At 42.2% G+C, this 18,456-nt stretch overlaps 1 protein-coding gene across 2 annotated transcripts in view; it reads right to left on the reverse strand.

Moving 5' to 3' along the window:
* Positions 1–18,456, reverse strand: part of adarb1b (adenosine deaminase RNA specific B1b) — a 196,974-nt gene that overhangs the window by 156,364 nt on the left and 22,154 nt on the right. The window contains exon 1 of one of the 2 annotated variants that reach the window (XM_079517555.1): positions 13,365–13,500. The exons of the other annotated variant lie outside the window; for it this stretch is intronic. The gene's annotated coding sequence lies outside the window, so the exon portion shown is untranslated. Of the gene's footprint in view, positions 1–13,364; positions 13,501–18,456 lie in introns of those variants that run through there. 2 annotated transcript variants of the gene reach the window in all.

Raw genomic sequence — 18,456 nt, forward strand, 5'->3', positions numbered from 1 at the left:
GGCGCATCATTGGTATTAGAGTGCAAGAAAACTGGGCCAAAATTGACGTAACCTAGAAAAACAAAGCCCCCCTCCCTCCCACACACACACACACACACACTCTATGGGTTGTATGCGAGACACCCATAGAGGAAGAGGAAAGGAGACCGATAAACCTGCAAGTTTGCAAAACAAAACAGAAATCTGATGGCTGGTCAAGAGGGCGCACGGTTTACAGCATTAAACAGCTCAAGTGCAAACAGAACAAGAGATACGGAGGAGAGAGAGAGAGAGAGAGAGAGAGAGAGAGAGAGAGAGAGAGAGAGAGAGAGAGAGAGAGAGAGAGGAGAGACAAAGACAGAGAATGCTGGTGAAAAAACAGGAACCACTGGAACCAGCCATCCTTCCACACAGCATCCCGCATTCTTCTGACAAGGCTTATTTTACCCATAACATTATCGCAGGCCATTCAGAAACCAAATCCTCTCATTGTGATCTGATCCCGATAAAATAAGCCAGCAGAAAGGGAAGTTGCACAGGAATAGTACCCAGAAGTCAAGTCAAAGCAAATCTAGTCTCTCTCTCTCTCTCTCTCTCTCTCTCTCATGCTGTAGGCCTACATGACATTCTAGTTGTAACCAATATTTCCTCTGAAATTTACTTTGGTTGACAACTTTATTTCACAAGGTTTAACTCTGTCTGACTTATGCCAGAAGCTAAACATCACGTGCAGCTTTGGACATGTTCTTTCCATTAAACAAGCCTGGCATAAAGTACTGCCATTGTTGGTTTTATAATAATACAAAGGGGGAGATCACATCCGCTTTTAACGTTAGTTTTTATTTTTAGATATTTCTGGGGCTTTTCTGCCTTTATTTACGATAGTATAGTGAAAAGAGACAGCAAACAGGTAGAGGGATTCAGGGAGGGACATGCAGCAAATCCACCATCGGGCTAGGGAAATGGGAATCAAACCCCAGACATGCCATCAGGCATCAAAGCCTGTGTAATAAGCGCCTTAACCACTGTCAATTCCTTGCATGTACAACACATGAACGATTTCATGACCAGCAAAACCTACTTTCACGACATAGCGTTGCAGTCATCTGTTCACTGTCGAGCTCGCCTATGACGGAACCCACTTCACCTTATCAGGTAACGACTGATATGACTTGTATGTACAAAGAGCCTCAATGAATGCTCAATGAGAAGATAAACTTGCAATTGATCACACTCAGCAATGAAGACTTGCTTATTCAAGAAATTCCAAAGACTGTCCAAGGCCATTCCATGTTCTTTTGATGAATCTGTCACAGATGCGTTCCTTGCATCACCAATTTCACCACTATGAATAGCAGCACAGACTATAGCTGGAACTAATGCTGAGCCCTTAAAATACAAAAGGGGTCATGTTTCCAACAAGTGAGCAGAGTCAACACACATACCGTACTGTAACCGGACCAAAAAGCAGTCGCTATGCTCGCTTCCCCCACTATGCTGTCTTTCATTCAATTCTAGATACACCTGGCCACAACTACAACAATCGTGCTGCACGATTCTTGCTCAAATGTGAATCTTGATTTTCCTGCACAAGAATTGAGATCATGATTCTTACACGATTCAATTTTTTTCCACAAAGACATTTGTCTTTATTCTGTAGTTGCTGAACATTACTACATTCAAAAGGTGGCACCTGGAGCCACCTGGAGTGGCATTAAACAGACAACATCAAATACTTGACTTAAACCTCTCTTAAAGTCACTCTTGTAGCAAAAACATAGTTTTTAAAACTAAAATGAATTGGACAGCACTAGTTTGTGACATCCAAAATGTAAACCAACACTCTTAGTATACCAGATGTTTAATATGTTGCCAGAGTACAAACTTAAAAAGTAAAGAAATGGGTTCTAGCCATAGAAATACAAAAGGACTATTTTCTAACTATGATTTCATGGTCACTGGCATCATGAACATTTTTGCTACACGCTGGATTTTTTTAAGTTGCACAAGCCATCTGCTGCAGCAGCTATTCTGTCACAGAGGGAATTTAGCTAAAGGGATTGTGGTTAATTGAGGAAGGCCGTCTACCCTGCCGAAGCCTGACCCTTTCACCCTTGGCCACTCCAGCGGGAACAGAAACAGCCTACTGGCTAAATCAGAACATGTCATTAACCCTTTCAAACAGGGGCACTGATGCGAGGCATCCAGGACCCAGCACTAAAAGGCACTCTGTTTTTGCTTTTGTCTTCCTCTTCCTCTCCCTTCTATATATAGCCATATCACCAAGGGCTGGATGCAGGGCTGTGTGGCATATGGAGCGGGAGGAGACGGAGGAAGGGTGGTTCCTCATGGTTGACTTCAGGCATGACACCCAAATGTAGACACAGGAAGTCAAAAGTGTGCAGACTCAAGAGGTGAACTCATTGAGAAAAAGATAATCTGACTCGGATCAAGCTCAGGCTGGAAATTATACTGCACATAATTTGGAGGATGAGTGAATCATTAAAAATAGAAAAGAAAATGATTTTGGCTTTGAACATTGGACAACATAAATTATGTATAAAAATGTAATTTCAGATTACAGATTCAGGCCTTTTAATCAACAATTGCACGGGCCAAATAAGACAAATAACTTAAGATATACTAAGAAATGACTGACACATTTAATAATTTTATATATATTTTTTCACCGGAAATAGCTCATCTACAAGCTTATAACACATGCTATTTCTGTTTTATGATTATAATGATTATGGAAAAAAATTGATTATCTAAAAAAAATTGTGATTAGACCATTATGTTGCCAATGTAACATGTATGTGTTACCAAATCATAAGCAATGAACAGAACACAACGTTTACTGTTAACACTTATTAAAATGTACAAATACATAAAAGGAAGAAGGAATAACGGAAGGGGGGGGGGGATGCATAATGGTGAACATAACGGATCACCACTTAAGTGGTAGCATACTTTACAAGAAATTCATGATGTACTGTACTGTATGGTCTACGTTTCATATGTTCACTTCACACTGTCTGCTTGATAATATTTTGAGTCACATACCCAGGAACACCAGTACAGATACAGTACTCTCACTCAGGAAGATGGCAGTAACACTAATCGCTTGCATTTTGTGAGTTTTAAAACAATTGCTGAAACGATTCAAACATTTCAGAAGTCTGCCCCCACTTAAGACATTCAAGTTTACACCGCATTTCACTGTACACATGAGTAGAGGATTTATTGTCTCTGACTGTATAGACGGCAGTGGCATTGGGCGGGGGAGTAGAGTGAAGCTTATAAAACATGAAAAGCATGTTTTCACAGCTACTCTATGAGGCCTGCATTATTGATGTGCTTAGCCTAATCCATTGCGGATACATGTACCACTGCATCACAGCGCGATCCATGTTATCAGGGTTGATACACACGACAGTGGTCATGAATCAGTGTGTGTGTGCAACTGTGCATGTGTGTGTGTGTGTATGTGTGTCTGTGTGTCTGTCTGTACAAGTTAACAATGACTGCTGGGTCTGGCATTGGAAAAGACAGTAGATATGACAGAAGCTATACTGACAGACACAGCAGCGAACTATAGCAGTACCCTGGGGGAATGTGGCTTTTCTCGAAGCCCGCTGGCGATCCACAGAAAGCCCTATAAAGGCTGACAGGTACACTCCTCTCTCAAGCACAACTAGCACTTCAGGGAAAAGGAAGGCTATGGGAAAACGAAGAAACAGGGGTACCCTTTCAGAGCTTGAGAGATACCGTACAATGCACACATCCTGCACATATGCATTCCAGAGCATTTCCTTGAACTTTGGGGATAAATGGGACGCTTGAACGCAAAACAAAAGCTTTCAGAAGGAAGAGTTCACGCGACATGGTGTGAACAGGCAAATTTCACGTTGAGCATCCCTATCGGAATAGATTCATTGCGAAAGTTTTTTTTCTTTCCTTTTTCTTCAATCAAATCAGAATTGGTCGTTGACCGGCAGGTGAGTCTCATAAATCCCATTCTGCAGCAGTCAAATGTAGTAATATATATGCAATCTGATTCCGAAGAAGGGAAAAGTTACCATAGGTGTCTTTTATTTATTTTGTTTTTTATTTATGTAATTTACGAGTAGTAGCCTAATCACTCCCATACTCATGTTTCCTCTCTCTCTACATTGTCCTAAAAAGCCCCCAAAATAACTTTCTGCTCATTAAGCAAAACTTCCACACTGACGACATGTGCTGACTGTGCTCTTCAATGTGCTACTTAACCATTGTGCTGCTTGCGAGGTATATATATATATATTTATATATATATATATATATATATATATATATATATATATATATATTTATTTATTTGTCAGGCTAAAGGGTAACAGTACTCTTTTATGCAAAGGTTGTATTTTAAAATGTGTCTATTGTCTGCAGAGAGACAGTCATCAGCTGGTCATTGTTCAGAAAAGCAGAAAACCCTGTTTTTTTTTTTAATCCAAAATGATTAATAGCATATCAGACTCTTCACATACTAGAGTATGTCTGACATAAATGTCTGCCTTCTGTCTAATAGAATAATAACGTATGGGCCTAGTAATGAGTTGTTAAAACAAAATCACGGCCCCTTCACACATTAGAACATTCTTCTAAAGGGTGAGGGGGCCGTGATTGTTCCATTACTTTTTTCCATTTATTTTTTTGTTGTTTTATGTTTTTTTTTATGTTTATATTATTTGAAAGTGAAATATCCCTTTAATAAAAAAAGAATGAAAAAGTGAAATGTTTAAAAAACCTGCCTAATGATGTCGTCACTGGTAGGCAGGTTTCTGAAGTGTTCACAGCCCTCCTCTGAAAGAAATCATGAGCATTAGTGAGGTCCAATTATATGAAGATAGGCTGAAAATGGGTGAAGTGGTCCTTTAATAATGTATTGCCATAAAAAGTTATTTAAATAGGTGCATAGCGATTGCAAGACCTAACGTAAAGTATATTGGCCAGAACAGCTTGTGATCAACCTGTACTTTATTTACCTCCCAGCACTTAGGAGATGCCTGTGATAAACACTTGATGGGCCCGTTGCAGCTACGGAACTACTCAAAGTCAAACAAGAAAAAGTTGCTTCAGAGGACATAACAGCCAATAACAGCCATAACAGATTTTACATTTGAGCTAATTGGCCATAACCGTTTAGTTAGAAACCATGTCATCTGGTCGAGTGTGGGTTGGGCGTGCGTGGGTCCTTGAACTGCTATTGGGAGTTGGAATAACGTTAGCTCTGATCCATAGCGTTAGAAGGAGGAAAGTAGGCTTTCAACATCTTTTTTGTGATAAAAACGAGGGGCTGCACAGCCTGCCCTGTCCTGGCTTGCCTTGCGCTGATTTGAATGAAATCACCTGCGTGCAATTCTACTTTATATCATGGATCCCAACAAACAATGTTGACCTCAACGAGGTGAAAGCAAACTAACAAAGTTCAAAGCAAATTATTAATAACTCCTTGCTAATATTCCATTCAGCTAAGACAGGCACATGCATCTGCTAAAATTCTGATGATTGTGTAAAAAAAAAAAGATCTGTTTGGTTAATTTTAAATGCACGCATGCTGAGGAGACGAGAAGAGAAGAGACAAGTCTCTCTCACCCTCTGCTGTAGCCTGCAGGGAGCCTCTCTCTCTCTCTCTCTCTCTCTAAAATGGTATTTGGACACTACGTCCACTATATTATTTCATAAAGTCCACATTTATGTCTGCCTGGCTGGGTCGAGTCTCTCGGAATGTCAGAAATAATCGGATCTCGGTCGAGCTCGGTGCCGCCATTTGAAAGAAATCTCGGAACAGCTGGTCAGATCGGACGAAATAGTCAAGGATCCATTCAGGTTTGGTTTTCCTCTTTGAAAATGTTTTCGGAACGGGACGGAATTGGTAAAATGTTAATTTTGATTAATTTCGGATTTCTGGATTTTTTTTGGACCTGTGAAGAGCTCTAACTGGATGCTTGACATGGTGCGGTGAAGTGATATGCGAATTCTTCATTGCATAATTGCACACAACTGTGCTTTTATCCACGCTATCATCGGATAGCCTTTTAAATCTTATTTCCCATACATGGAGAACAGCAAAGTGACCAGCGGCTTTCCCACGGTCTGGTGTACTCTCACTGTCTGGTGGTGTTATTGTCTGACGACGACACTGCACTCAGTGCACTGGGTATTGCGTCGGTCCATCTGAAACCCGTCCAGTGCGATTAAAATGTGTTCATTTTTTTTAACGCGATCATTTTTCGGTAATTAATTAATCTCAATTAACGCATCAAAGTCCTGGCCTTAGTTAATATTGTAACCTCGACACAGCAAAACATCAGAAATGATCCCAGAATGTCTGTTCTGTTCAATCACCGCGGATGCTGGCTAGATTCAGAGAAAACAGCCTTTTAACTCCCGCGTTTCCTTTTTCCGATTGGCTACGCCTGGTCACGCAACACGTGCGTTGACGCAGTGTCTGCTGAAGGCGTGTGAACCTCTAGTAACATACAAAAGCTCCATAACTAAATTATGACCTGCAATCCAAAACAAACCCAAAGCGAATGGATAGCAGCACCAATTGAGCATGGTTGTGATGGTTAGGGGCCTACGGGATACTAATCTAGAGCCCGACCAAGATTTGTGGGTCCATTCTGCTCACAAGAGTTTGGTGACAGGGGTGATGGGGCAGGGCCGATGACCCCCGCCATCTGTGGCGCCAAAAACGACAGTTCTACCTCCTGCTTCCATGCTAATCACTGCACCAAGCAATTGAAACACACTGCAAGCAAACCAAACCACCCCTGTTGCTCTCCACCATTAGCTTCCAAAATGTAGGCGCTTCCGATGCAAGTCAAGAGAGATGGCAGAGAGCCGGTGCGTGCTTCTACCCGTGGCATTCATGGGGGGCCTTAAGGGAGCTGAATGCATTACTGTTCATGTGACAAGTTGGCCTATTCACTCATGTATTATGAATTCCCTGCCACTACCTCTGTGGGATATAAAAAAAAAAAAAAAGAAAAAAACACCTGCAGCATTTATATCCTGCAAACTGCCGCCAAGTCGAACGAATGAAACTCACCCTCACCACATGAGTTAAAATAATTATGGTGCTAAGACTCGGTTTCACTAAGCTGGGTATTGATAAAAGGGAAAACATTTGCTTTGTCATCCATCATGGGAATTTTTGATCTCTCTGTGGAATAAGAGTGTAAATTCCAGCCGGCGCAGTAGTGCAGGCCATTGTCCCCAGGAAAAACTTCAAAAACAAACTGGGTACAGACACAATACATAAGATGGTGGATTATTGCGATGGTAGGTCGTATTTACTATGAAAACTCCCGTCCATCAGTAATAGTCACCCCATGCCTCCATATGGTCATGCCTCGTGACATCACTCCTCCATATATGGTCACGCCTTGTGCCATCACGCCTCCATATATGGCCACGCCTCCATATATGGTCACGCCTCGTGACACGTCACGCCACCATATATGGCCATCTCCATATATGATGATCACGACACTGACCTCATCTAACCCCTGGATAACCATACATGGATCCATACATGGATCATCACCTAGATCTGCATATATGGAGCCGGCCAGAAACTCTACATCTGACCTCAAACCCTTAGATCGCCATATATGGAGCTGACCTGTTCTGACATGCCATATGTTGATCCCTCCCCACCCATCCTTCCTGTTCTGACATTCCATATGTTGATCTGGCCTCATCATAGTCCTAGTCCTTAGTCTTCTGAAAAACCTTAGTTGACCGTAGTCTTTAGTCTTATAGGGGATTCACACCGAGACGGACTGAGTCCGTTCTATTGGAACCGTTCCCGAATACGGTTGCCTGGTCCCCGCTGGCCATGATTCACATTGGCCGAGATTCAACAGCACACCCCGGTACACTTCATTCAACTTATGTGCCTCAGAGGGGCGCTGTGGACTATGGGGCTTTGGGAGACAGAAAATGTCATGTCACAGAAGAAGAGTCACTTTCAGAGTTATAATAATAATGTTTGGCTGTGTTCCTGACATTGTCTTGAGTTATAATAACAACGTAAACATCAATACACAACTAAAGCAGTGTGCGATGATGGTCCTTAACATCGCAATGTAACGTTGTCTCTCGTCTGTATGACTGTGACGTCACATATGTATCCTTGGTATGTTAAAGGAGCATTCAGTGATTTGGAAAAAAAAAACGGTCCGCCCCGGTAACAAGATGTGCACATGTATGCTCTACAGTGGGGGAGGTACAACAGACCAACAGCACGTGCACCAAAGCCCGCCCCACTCGATTATGATTGGATGAAGGCCCCTCTCATCCTGATTGGATGAAGGCTTTGTCACCCAAAGCCCAAACCGAAACTAGGGTTTTTTGACCCCAGGGGCTCCCTGGGGACAGGGAGGAACTCCTTATATGGTCAGCACCATTTATAGTAGGGAGGATTATCCAAAAAATGAGAAAAAATAAGTGATATTTGAATTAAGTGAAATCACTGAATATACCTTTAACAATGACGTCACGTCACTGACTAAACCTTGGTATGTTTGTCCTAGCTGGATCGCATGTGTTTTTTTGTTTACGGCTCGTGCTACTCAAACCCTAGCGGATTATCAATCATTCTTTGTTAACATTCAAGTAGAACTACCAGAAGTACAACCCAGGTAAAATGTGTCAATATAAAAAAATATAAATTATGATTATAGTCCACTTCCTCCATTTAGTACGGATGGCTTTCACATTGCAGCGATCCGTATCCGGGACTTGATTGATTGCGATCCCGCGTACGGTTGGGCAATCCGCTCCCGGGAACGGTACGCATCGTTCACACTCCCAAAACATCTGCCAAGTGGTCCCGACTCCGAGTGCGAATCCGGGACCATAGTGTGAATCCCCCCTTAGTCTTAATGCAATGTTAATCTTGCCATAAAATATTTAGTCTTAGTCTTTTGAATAACACACCATTTAGTCTTTGTCCTATTTAGTCTTCTGAAAAACCTTAGTCGACTTATGCTTTGATGTAGGCAGTGTTCATTTTGTTGACTAAGACTAAGACTAAAGACTAACATGATCATAAACGCTTTGTTATTGGTGTGGCATGGTGCATTCTACTTCCGATGCCCACACTTTTCTTCTGAAAGGGACGTAATAGAACTACAAATTGACGTCATTCCAAGCTACGGAATGGTGGTCCCAGAACTTTTCCTAGGAACCTGTGCACCTCCAACCGTGACTCGTCGAACTATAGTTCGGGGAGCCTTTCCGAACCGGAGATTTTCAGAGTATGTATTGCACTTTAGGCACATCAAAGCTACAGCAGGTGGTTCTGCTGATACAGTATCAGAGCATACACTGTCTGGGAATGGGCACACCACGTCCCTTACCGCTTTGTTCAGATCATTATATATGTGCACCACACCATAGATAACTTAGAGAGCTTGAGAGAGCTTTAGGTTCCAGTGTTTCTGCACAGAATAGATTTACATTTACATTATCAATGAATCCATTGACTGTACAACAAACCAAAGGTTTTGCACTGGACCATAAATTGAACTTGCTTAAACCAGCCAGTGGTGGGAAGTTGTATTTATAAGAGGATTCCATAACTAAAATACATGTATTGCTAACAAGTTTAAATAACAGCACTGACAGTTTAGCTACAGTACATTACAATTAGCAATATATAGTCTGCAAATTCGAATCCGAATAATCTTCTATATTTTAGCTAATATTACATCCAATGTATTGTATAAAACCGTCAGATCGGTTGACCATTACAGCGCTAATAATAATCAAGGTTAATTTCAGAGTTGGCTCAGCAAATGTCTATGCAGAGCTCATATGTAGACTAAACTTTGTTTAAAAATGTGTTTAAGTTACAACTCTAAAGGTGATAGAAAGTACCTCAGAGTTTGCTAGTAAGCTATTTTATTAATTAGTTCCTACTGTATTTAGAAAGACTTCACAGATGTTGAGCATATCCGGTTTTCTTCATATGTGAAAACCTTGTTTGTGTGAAACCACTGTCATTCTACAACGAAAATGAATGCAGCAATAACGCATTCATCACAGCGGAAATGATATTGCCCTCAGAGGGGAGCGAACATATAGATTGAGGCTATCAAATATCTGCATCAGGGTATATGTGAAAGTGATGGCTATGACCGCTTCCTGCTGTGATCAGGCACTACAGGGTTAACAGAGGCCATGGCTCTCCTTGTGTTGACAGCCAGCAGCAATTTATTAAGCTCAGCAGTAGCAGCAGCAAGCATCCTCGACTTCTTCTGATACATGGCACCAGTGGTGGAAAAGGTACTCACAATTTGTACTAGTAAAGTAAAAGTACCACGGCGGCAGCGGCTCAGGGGTAGTGGCCGGTAGATCGGCCGGAAGGGAATCGCAAGGTTCCCAGTTTGATCCCGGGTTCCCCCAGAGTTAGTCTCAAAATGTCCTTGACAAGACTCTGAACCCCAAATTGCTCCCGATGAGCAGGTAGGTACCTTGCATGGTTTCCTCCGCCATCGGGGTGTGTGTGTGTGTAAGAATGGGTGAATGATGTAATGCACAATGTAAAGCACCTTCGATAAAGGCGCTATATAAATGCACCATTTGCCATTTATCATACTGCAATATAGAATTAGAAATACTCTGTAAAAAGTAAAAAATGTACTTAGTTAGTTTCCACCACTAAAAATCACACGGCAGCAGAGGAGACTAGCGTAGATTTCTATGAACACAGATACAAGACCGATTTGGCAAGGTTTGTCCTTGGTGGTCGTTCTGTGATGCTCTCTATTCTCTAAAGCCTGTCACCTCAGTAACTAGAGCAACATTGCAGCACTGTTATGAAATAAAGCACAGAGCTAGTGTAGTGCTTTATCATGGCTTTATCATGGTGTCGTCCACAGTAACAGTTTTTGTATTGACTTGCTTTGGTTTGAAATTCTGCATCTACTGTCAATCAATCAATCAATCAATCAATTGGAGCTGGGTCTTTCAGCATATAGCATAACTAACTGGTGATACAACTTTGAACATGAAGCAAGATCATCCCGTGATGACACTAATAAGCTTTAAAGGAGAATTCCATGCTAGAAGGCTTTCTTACCTTTCTTTGTAGTTGTTACGTCCCCACCAAAGAGGTCCAGGTGTTATTTTGTGCAAAAACTCCTTATTGGCTATATCCCCTACCATAAGCCCTAAATGAATTGCATTGAATTGAATGGGGCTATGGGGTGTTGTGCTAATTCGCTTATTTCCATCGCTCAAAATTATTATTTTTTTGTATATATCCTCTCTTCATAATGTAAATAATATCCCAAGCGGCACACTTTGCTACTTATTTCGATGGAAATAAGCGAATTAGCACAACACCCCATAGCCCCATTAAATTCCCATTCAATTCAATGCAATTCATTGAGGGCTTATGGTAGGGGAAATAGCCAATAAGGAGTTTTTGCACAAAAAAAACACCTGGACCTCTTTGGTGGGGACGTAACAACTACAAAGAAAGGTAAGAAAGCCTTCTAGCATGGAATTCTCCTTTAATGTTCAACTGTATTTGCTAAGGATGCCATTGCCTGCAGGTTGTTTTGTTTACTGTTCCACTATGGGATTGTTAGAAAAAGGAATATACACATACGCACTCCCTTGAGTAGTTTCTTATGAACTTATTTAAAACTACAGCGGTGCCCGTTAGGCACTGGTCTACTTGGAACGATGCAAGTTGTAAATGCATGCCCCACCCAGTTATTATGTCTGTGTCCCTTTTATGCCCATATATGAAGTTCTTTGTCAGGCATGCCCAAATATGGAGTCTATGCAGATGTCAGGTGTGACCAAATGGCTAATTTGAGCCCTGGGCAGAGGCCTTTTATGGCGATTCTGGACAACCAGGGTGATCAATTGGCTAATTGGGCCCTGTCCAGAGCCTGGGCAGGGGCCTTTGTGGTGGTTTTGGACAACGGACCGACCGACTCAAGGCCGGGCACTGCACTCCCTGTGGTGGTGTGGAACGCGTGTGTCGAATTTGGTCGGTGGGGCGAACGGTTCTCGAGTTACCTGAATTACAGACATACAGAGACATGGTGCATTTAGATAGCTAGATGGGATTGTGTCAATTCATCAAACAGGCCATATACATTTGAAAATATTGCTTCCAAAGGATTGTTGTCATTGTGACAATTAAATTAAATACATTGTGCGAGATTATTTCATAAAATGAAAACATATTATTATTCCACTAGTAATTATATCATTTTTGTCCCACCTATTTTTGAAAGTGTTGCTGGACATTTACCTGTGTCCAAGTTAGAACTTTAAAAGGGGAAATCACAAGGGTTAAGAAGTTAGAACTGCATGGCTTCTATAGCTTGATAATAATGAGATGATGATGATGATGATGATGATGATGATGATGATGATGATGATCATAATCACATGTTTATTGGACTGTCCTCGACTATAGCAATAGCATAGGCTTATCATGTATTTTTAAACATTTCATGCGGGTAAAACAATCACCGTTCCCCCCACTGATTCATTTTCAACTCAACACTAATACATCATTAAATGTTGCATTTTGAGCATACATAGTAAAGCATCAATGTTAGTGTATCCATTAGTATTGTAATTTGTAAGCGAGTGCACTGTACACTTTACACAAATCGACAAATGTACGAACAAACGAACAGTGTTGGATCATTGCACCGTGCATATCATAACCTCGCCGATAGGCCGGATAGGGCCAGCCATCTCCATCCTCGCATGGAGCCTAATGACTATACACAGCAGTCATTGTAAGGCATTAACATTATTTAATCCGATTACCATATGAAAATGTATGTAACGCATTGATTTACATCGTTATCGACACCATATTCCTCCCACAGCTGATAACATTGGCCTCAGGTCGTCGCTGCCTGCCCGTTTGCCGTGTGTTCATGTCCTGATCATCAATGTGACAATAATGTCGTTCCATCTATAAACATGATGCGCTCCGCGGTCTCCCCAGGCAGACAGACCTCCGCAACACTAGCAGGTTGAGATTATAGCAGCCATAAACCCCAATAGTCATGCTGCGTCTATGCGAGACAAATCAGCACCGCGTACAATATACACAGACTCACAGAGGCCAAAGTCAATGTTGTGCATTTACGTTATATCCAGCATGTAATAATTCTCTGACAACAGAAGCGTCATGTCTGCACTGTTCTAAAGGGGATTACATAAACACACACACACACACACCCGGAACACAAGCAATGTATCCTCGTTGTTTGCTTTTGTGTTTTGTTTTTACCGCACGCTTTTACACAACAACAAAAAAACGGTTAACGGTCTATGTATATACTCACGTTTTGTGGTACGTAGAGAGAGTGAGGCGCCCCCGAGAAGCTTTAAAAACGTCTGTACGGTTAAACATCAAGCAAGGCACAGTCGTCTCTTGTCCTCTGTCTGTCGGGTCGCTGCTGCTGGCATCGGCGGTGAAAAATGAATAGAGCTGACGGAGGGAAGCAGCACAGGGAGCTGGAGCCTCGAGGAGCCGCATGTACTGCAGTGCACTGTCTGCACAGTCTATGCTACTGGACCACACCAAGTCTCGCGGTACGTGTCGCTCGGGTCGTGAGCGCGAAAACGTGGAAGAGGACGTCGCCGTGAGTTTTTTTATTGGAGGATTTGGTGTTCCATCCTATGGTTCCATCGACGTGCTTTCCCATTGCAGGGAGGGCCGTTTGCTCACATTGTGATTGGCTAGTTGGTTGTCAGGCAACACGATATCACCCCTCCCCTATAGGCTATGTAGGCTACTACTACTACTACGCATATCGTGGCTATAGGTATATTTTATATATTTTACAAATATACATGTAGGCCGGGGCCCTACATGTATATTTGTAAAATACATAGGCTATTTTTTGTTTCGCATAGCTTGGCTCACAGGCAGCTATACTGTACTTCTTCAATATGGAAATGATCCTGTCTAGGCGAGTAGACGTCTGAACAAAGAGGCTGCTTGTGTCATTATTACAGTTGCTGTCTTGACATTTTTTGGACAGCACCGGCTGTTGCCTGACAACTATCTAGCCAATCACAGTGCTTCTTTGCTTCTGGGTTATGGGATCTCTAGACCTCTGTGGCAGGCATGGATAGATGGACCGTTGTCTCACCTTGGACATGTGATGTGTGATATCATCCAACCCGTAACCCATTGATTTAAAATTTGTATCCAGAATGCATTTTAGTGACTACTTTTTGTCCCTACCGCTACCAGGCCGATGGCGTAGGGATCGAGAGTATGTTTTGCACCATCCTTGTCCATCCGTCACCGTGTACAGCTAATCTCTGGCACTGTTGGCCCGGTCCAGGGGCGCAATTAGGTGGGGGGTGGGTGACAAGGCCCGCCCCCCCCCCCCCCCAGCGTCACATTTGTGCCCTAAGGGGATGGGGGGACGGATGTTTTGGCTTCTGTCCCCCCCTAGCGTTCAGTGGGAGTTGCGCCACTGGCCCGGTCGATGCCAAACTGAGCACACACACTCCCTGGCTGGATGCCAATGGCCTGTTATAGCGCCACCATGAGGACGATTTTTGCAAAACACATTTTTTTTTAAATATTACCCGTACACATTTTATCCATAGGCAAATCGGTACACACTATAGCCGATTCGTGTTTTTACCTATAACTGCACCGATCTGTGTGAAATTTTGTATGTACACTCCCTAGAGGCCATGGAACAATCTTTGCCTTTTTTGCATTGTTGTCTCTACCAGGCGGAAGGCATGGGGAGAGAGTATGTTTTGCACTCTGTCCGTTCACATTGGCCTATTATAGCGCCACCAGGAGGCCACAACCTGACCTGCCCTGGTGGAGCCCTGTGCCCCGAGGGACACTTCATCTAGTTAACATCTGCCTTTTATAGCGTCATCAGGAGGCTGCCATATTTAAAACACATTTTGGATAATACTTCAGATTTTATCCAATTTTCACTCTAATCAGTACACATGATCTCTATATAGTCATGTGATCATCTCTATATAGTCATGTGAATAGTCATGTGATCAACACGGATTCTGTTTTTTCATATTCCATGATTGACATCTAAAGTTTGCAGGTGTGACCTGTTTTGAACAAAATGCCTCAAATCATGATTGCAGCACATTTCCACGTTGAGGAACAATAATGCCATCCTTTTACAGTTTTTCACGATTGTTAACGCACAAAAATCGAACATTTGGCACAATTTGCACAACCTTCACTTCATCTACCTAATCGCTCGACACAATTTGCACTACATCACACTCTGTGATGTAGTGCAAATCACACTCTAATCTGCATTAGACTCTGACTTTCCTTCTTTACACATTACACATCACCTTGTTGTCCAAACACTACACACAATGTTCAGTTGTTGCTCACACTTATCACATAAAATCTCAAAGCATCAACCTGAACCTACAACACACAACCATTAAAATCTCTAAACATTCAGGTCTGGTGAGCAATTTGTTGGTAACACCTGACCACATAGATGACCTACAGTGAATCGCATTTTGAGCAGTTTGAGCAGGTCGGTTTACAGTAATGTCAAAATAAATACAACTTTTTTGGCTGTATATTTGTTGTTGACTATGAAAAAGGTAGGCCTACATGGAGTCATCTTACAAAAGGAGAAATGGGCTTGGGCCATGGCTCAGTGGTCCAGGCACCTTGGCTGGTAATCCAGTCTGGCAGTGTGCCGTAGGCTCGACTCCCAATCCCGACGGCCTTTACTGCATGTCTTCCTCCCCTCTCTCTCCCCATTTCCTGTCAGCCTACTGTCTGTCCCTCCATAAAAAATATAAAATAAAGGCGAAAGCCACAAAAAAACTGGCGGAACATTCCGTCACGAGCAGTTAATTTGTTACCATTGCCCTATTGCCTATTATAGTGCCACCAGAGGCACATTTTGGCAAAAAAAAAAGAAAAGAAAAAAGCATCACAAATATTCCTGACCTGGTGGAGACCTGTGCTCCGAGCACTTTATCTAGTTTTACTGGGTCAGAGTGACAAAACAAATTCACGGAACATAGCGATTCAGGCTGGAACCCAGGCTACATTTTTAGGAGGTCACGACTTCCAATTTTCTTAAAAAAAAAAAGAATAGGCTATATCAAAACATTAAAAACAAAAAGAAATCCCCCCAAAAAATCTAAGAGATCCCATAAATAAGAATAATTTAGAAGTAGTGAAAAAAGCCAATCTACAAACTCACAACGCGGCGTGAAGCGACACGTTGTGCGCTTGTAGATCTGCTATTTCCACTAGTTTGAGTCCCAGGCAAACATCTAATCTCACTTTAGGGTCTCGAGCTGAAAAGTTTAGGATAATGTTAATCGGTATATGTGAATATATTAATACAATATAACTAGCAGTCACACAATATAGCACTTTGTTGAGGGGCACTAGCCCCTCCTATATTCAGCTATAGTGTAGTAGTGCAAACATTAAATGCCATTGACAATGAACAGAGAATATACATCATATGTGTCTGAGCAAATCGTTTATTGTGTCCTAACACAAAATTAAATGCCATTGACAATGAATAGAGAATGTATGTGTTATGTAGACGAGCAAATTGGCTATTTTCTCCTAACACAAACATTAAGTGCCATTGACAATGAATAGAGAATGTATGTGTTATGTAGACGAGCAAATCGGCTATTTTTGTCCTACACAAATTCCCATTGACAATGAAGGGAGAATTTATGTGTCTGAGCAAATCAGTATTTTTGTTCAATTCCCATTGTCAATGAATGGAGAATTTGTGGAGTCATATGTGTCTGAGCAAATGGACATGTTACGTCATGATGATGTACAATGATAAGAGCGCCCCACACTTCACACGGGTGTGTTTTATTGTTATACTAGTGGCTGGAGCAGGTTCTCTCCACAGCCCACTCCTCCATTGAGAAATTTAGATCCTGCTGGTATCAAGTTGAGATTCCATCTCGGAAGACTGGTAGAAAAAGTGGCCTCTCGGGCTCAACATGATGTCATGTGGCAGGGCTGTGGAACACACCCCTGGTAGGACATAAACTTACTTAAAGGACCAATTTATAGTCTATTTACTCCATTCAGAATGGATGTGAATGTATTGATACTTTGTGAACGGTCAAATACTTATTCTCATACTCGCCTCTCACGCGAGAGAGGCTCGGAGTAGAGTCGTTGCTTCTTCGCCTGGAAAGAAGCCAGCTTAGGTGGTTCGTTCTGGTTAGGATGCCTCTCGAGCGTCTCCCTATAGAGAGGTCCTCGATTCATGTCCCACTGGGAGGAGACCCCGGGGCAGACCAAGGACGAGATGGAGGGATTACATCGACTCACTGGCATTTTAATGCCTCGGCATCCCCCAGGAAATGTTGCTCTGGAGAGGGAAGTCTGGAGCTCTCTGGTGAAGCTGTTGCCCCCGCGACCCGAATACGGATAAGCGGTTGAAGATGGATGGATGGATGGATGGATGGATGGATGGGGAAAACTATGACAAGCATGGCGTGTCTTTAGTCAATTCAATTCAAAGGAGCTTTTTTTAAAGATTTGTTTTTGGCTTTTGTGCTTTTATTGATAGTTACAGTGAAGACGGACAGGAAAGAGAGAGAGAAGGGGAGAGACATGCAGCAAAGGTCATCATGAATGGGACTCAAACACGCAACGTGCTGTCAGGCCAGAGTGTATATGTGGCATGCGCCTGGACCACTAGGCCAGCGAGTACCCCAATTCAAAGAAGATTTATTGGCATGAGAAAACATACGTTTACATTGCCAAGCAGTGTCAAAATATAATAATAACAGTTGAAAATGGAGAACGTTTATACAGTTAGAGGGGGTAAAGTATTGTGTAAACAGAGCTATGTCACATTGAGTCGTTATATACATGTTATATACAGTTTATGAAGCTTTTTGAAACAAATAGCAGCAATCTTTTGCAGTCACTTTGGGACAAATAGCAGCATGGTTTTCCCAAAACTATTTCAATATTATACAAAAAAGACATGTGCAGTAGGTCTAGCGGTCTATTCCGTACAGATATTAATCCTTAGGGTGGTTGTATTCAATTGGCTATAACGCTTCTTTTATCGCAACAGTTCACAAATATTACCTGTGAAGGCTTTCCTTCACAGGTTTCCATGTTTTGGGTTGTCTGCCAGTGTATATTCTGGTTTTAGGGCTAGATAGCATTAGCATTCCATCTTGCTTTGGCTTTGGGTTGTCTCTTTCAGCTTTCAGGTATGTCAGATAGCTTCCTTTTTGTTTTCTTAGAATCGTCCAGCAATGGCTTGTCATAGCCTTGTTGGACACTAGAGGGTGACATATTACAAACAAAGGATCATGGAGTCTTGCCACTCAACCATCATCTGGAATACTATACCACTTTTTGAGCGTGGCCCTGCTGGAAAAAGTGGTGGCTGTTGC

The sequence above is a fragment of the Electrona antarctica genome (assembly GCF_951216825.1).
Source record: "Electrona antarctica genome assembly, chromosome: 13".
Classification (NCBI taxonomy): Eukaryota; Metazoa; Chordata; class Actinopteri; order Myctophiformes; family Myctophidae; genus Electrona; species Electrona antarctica.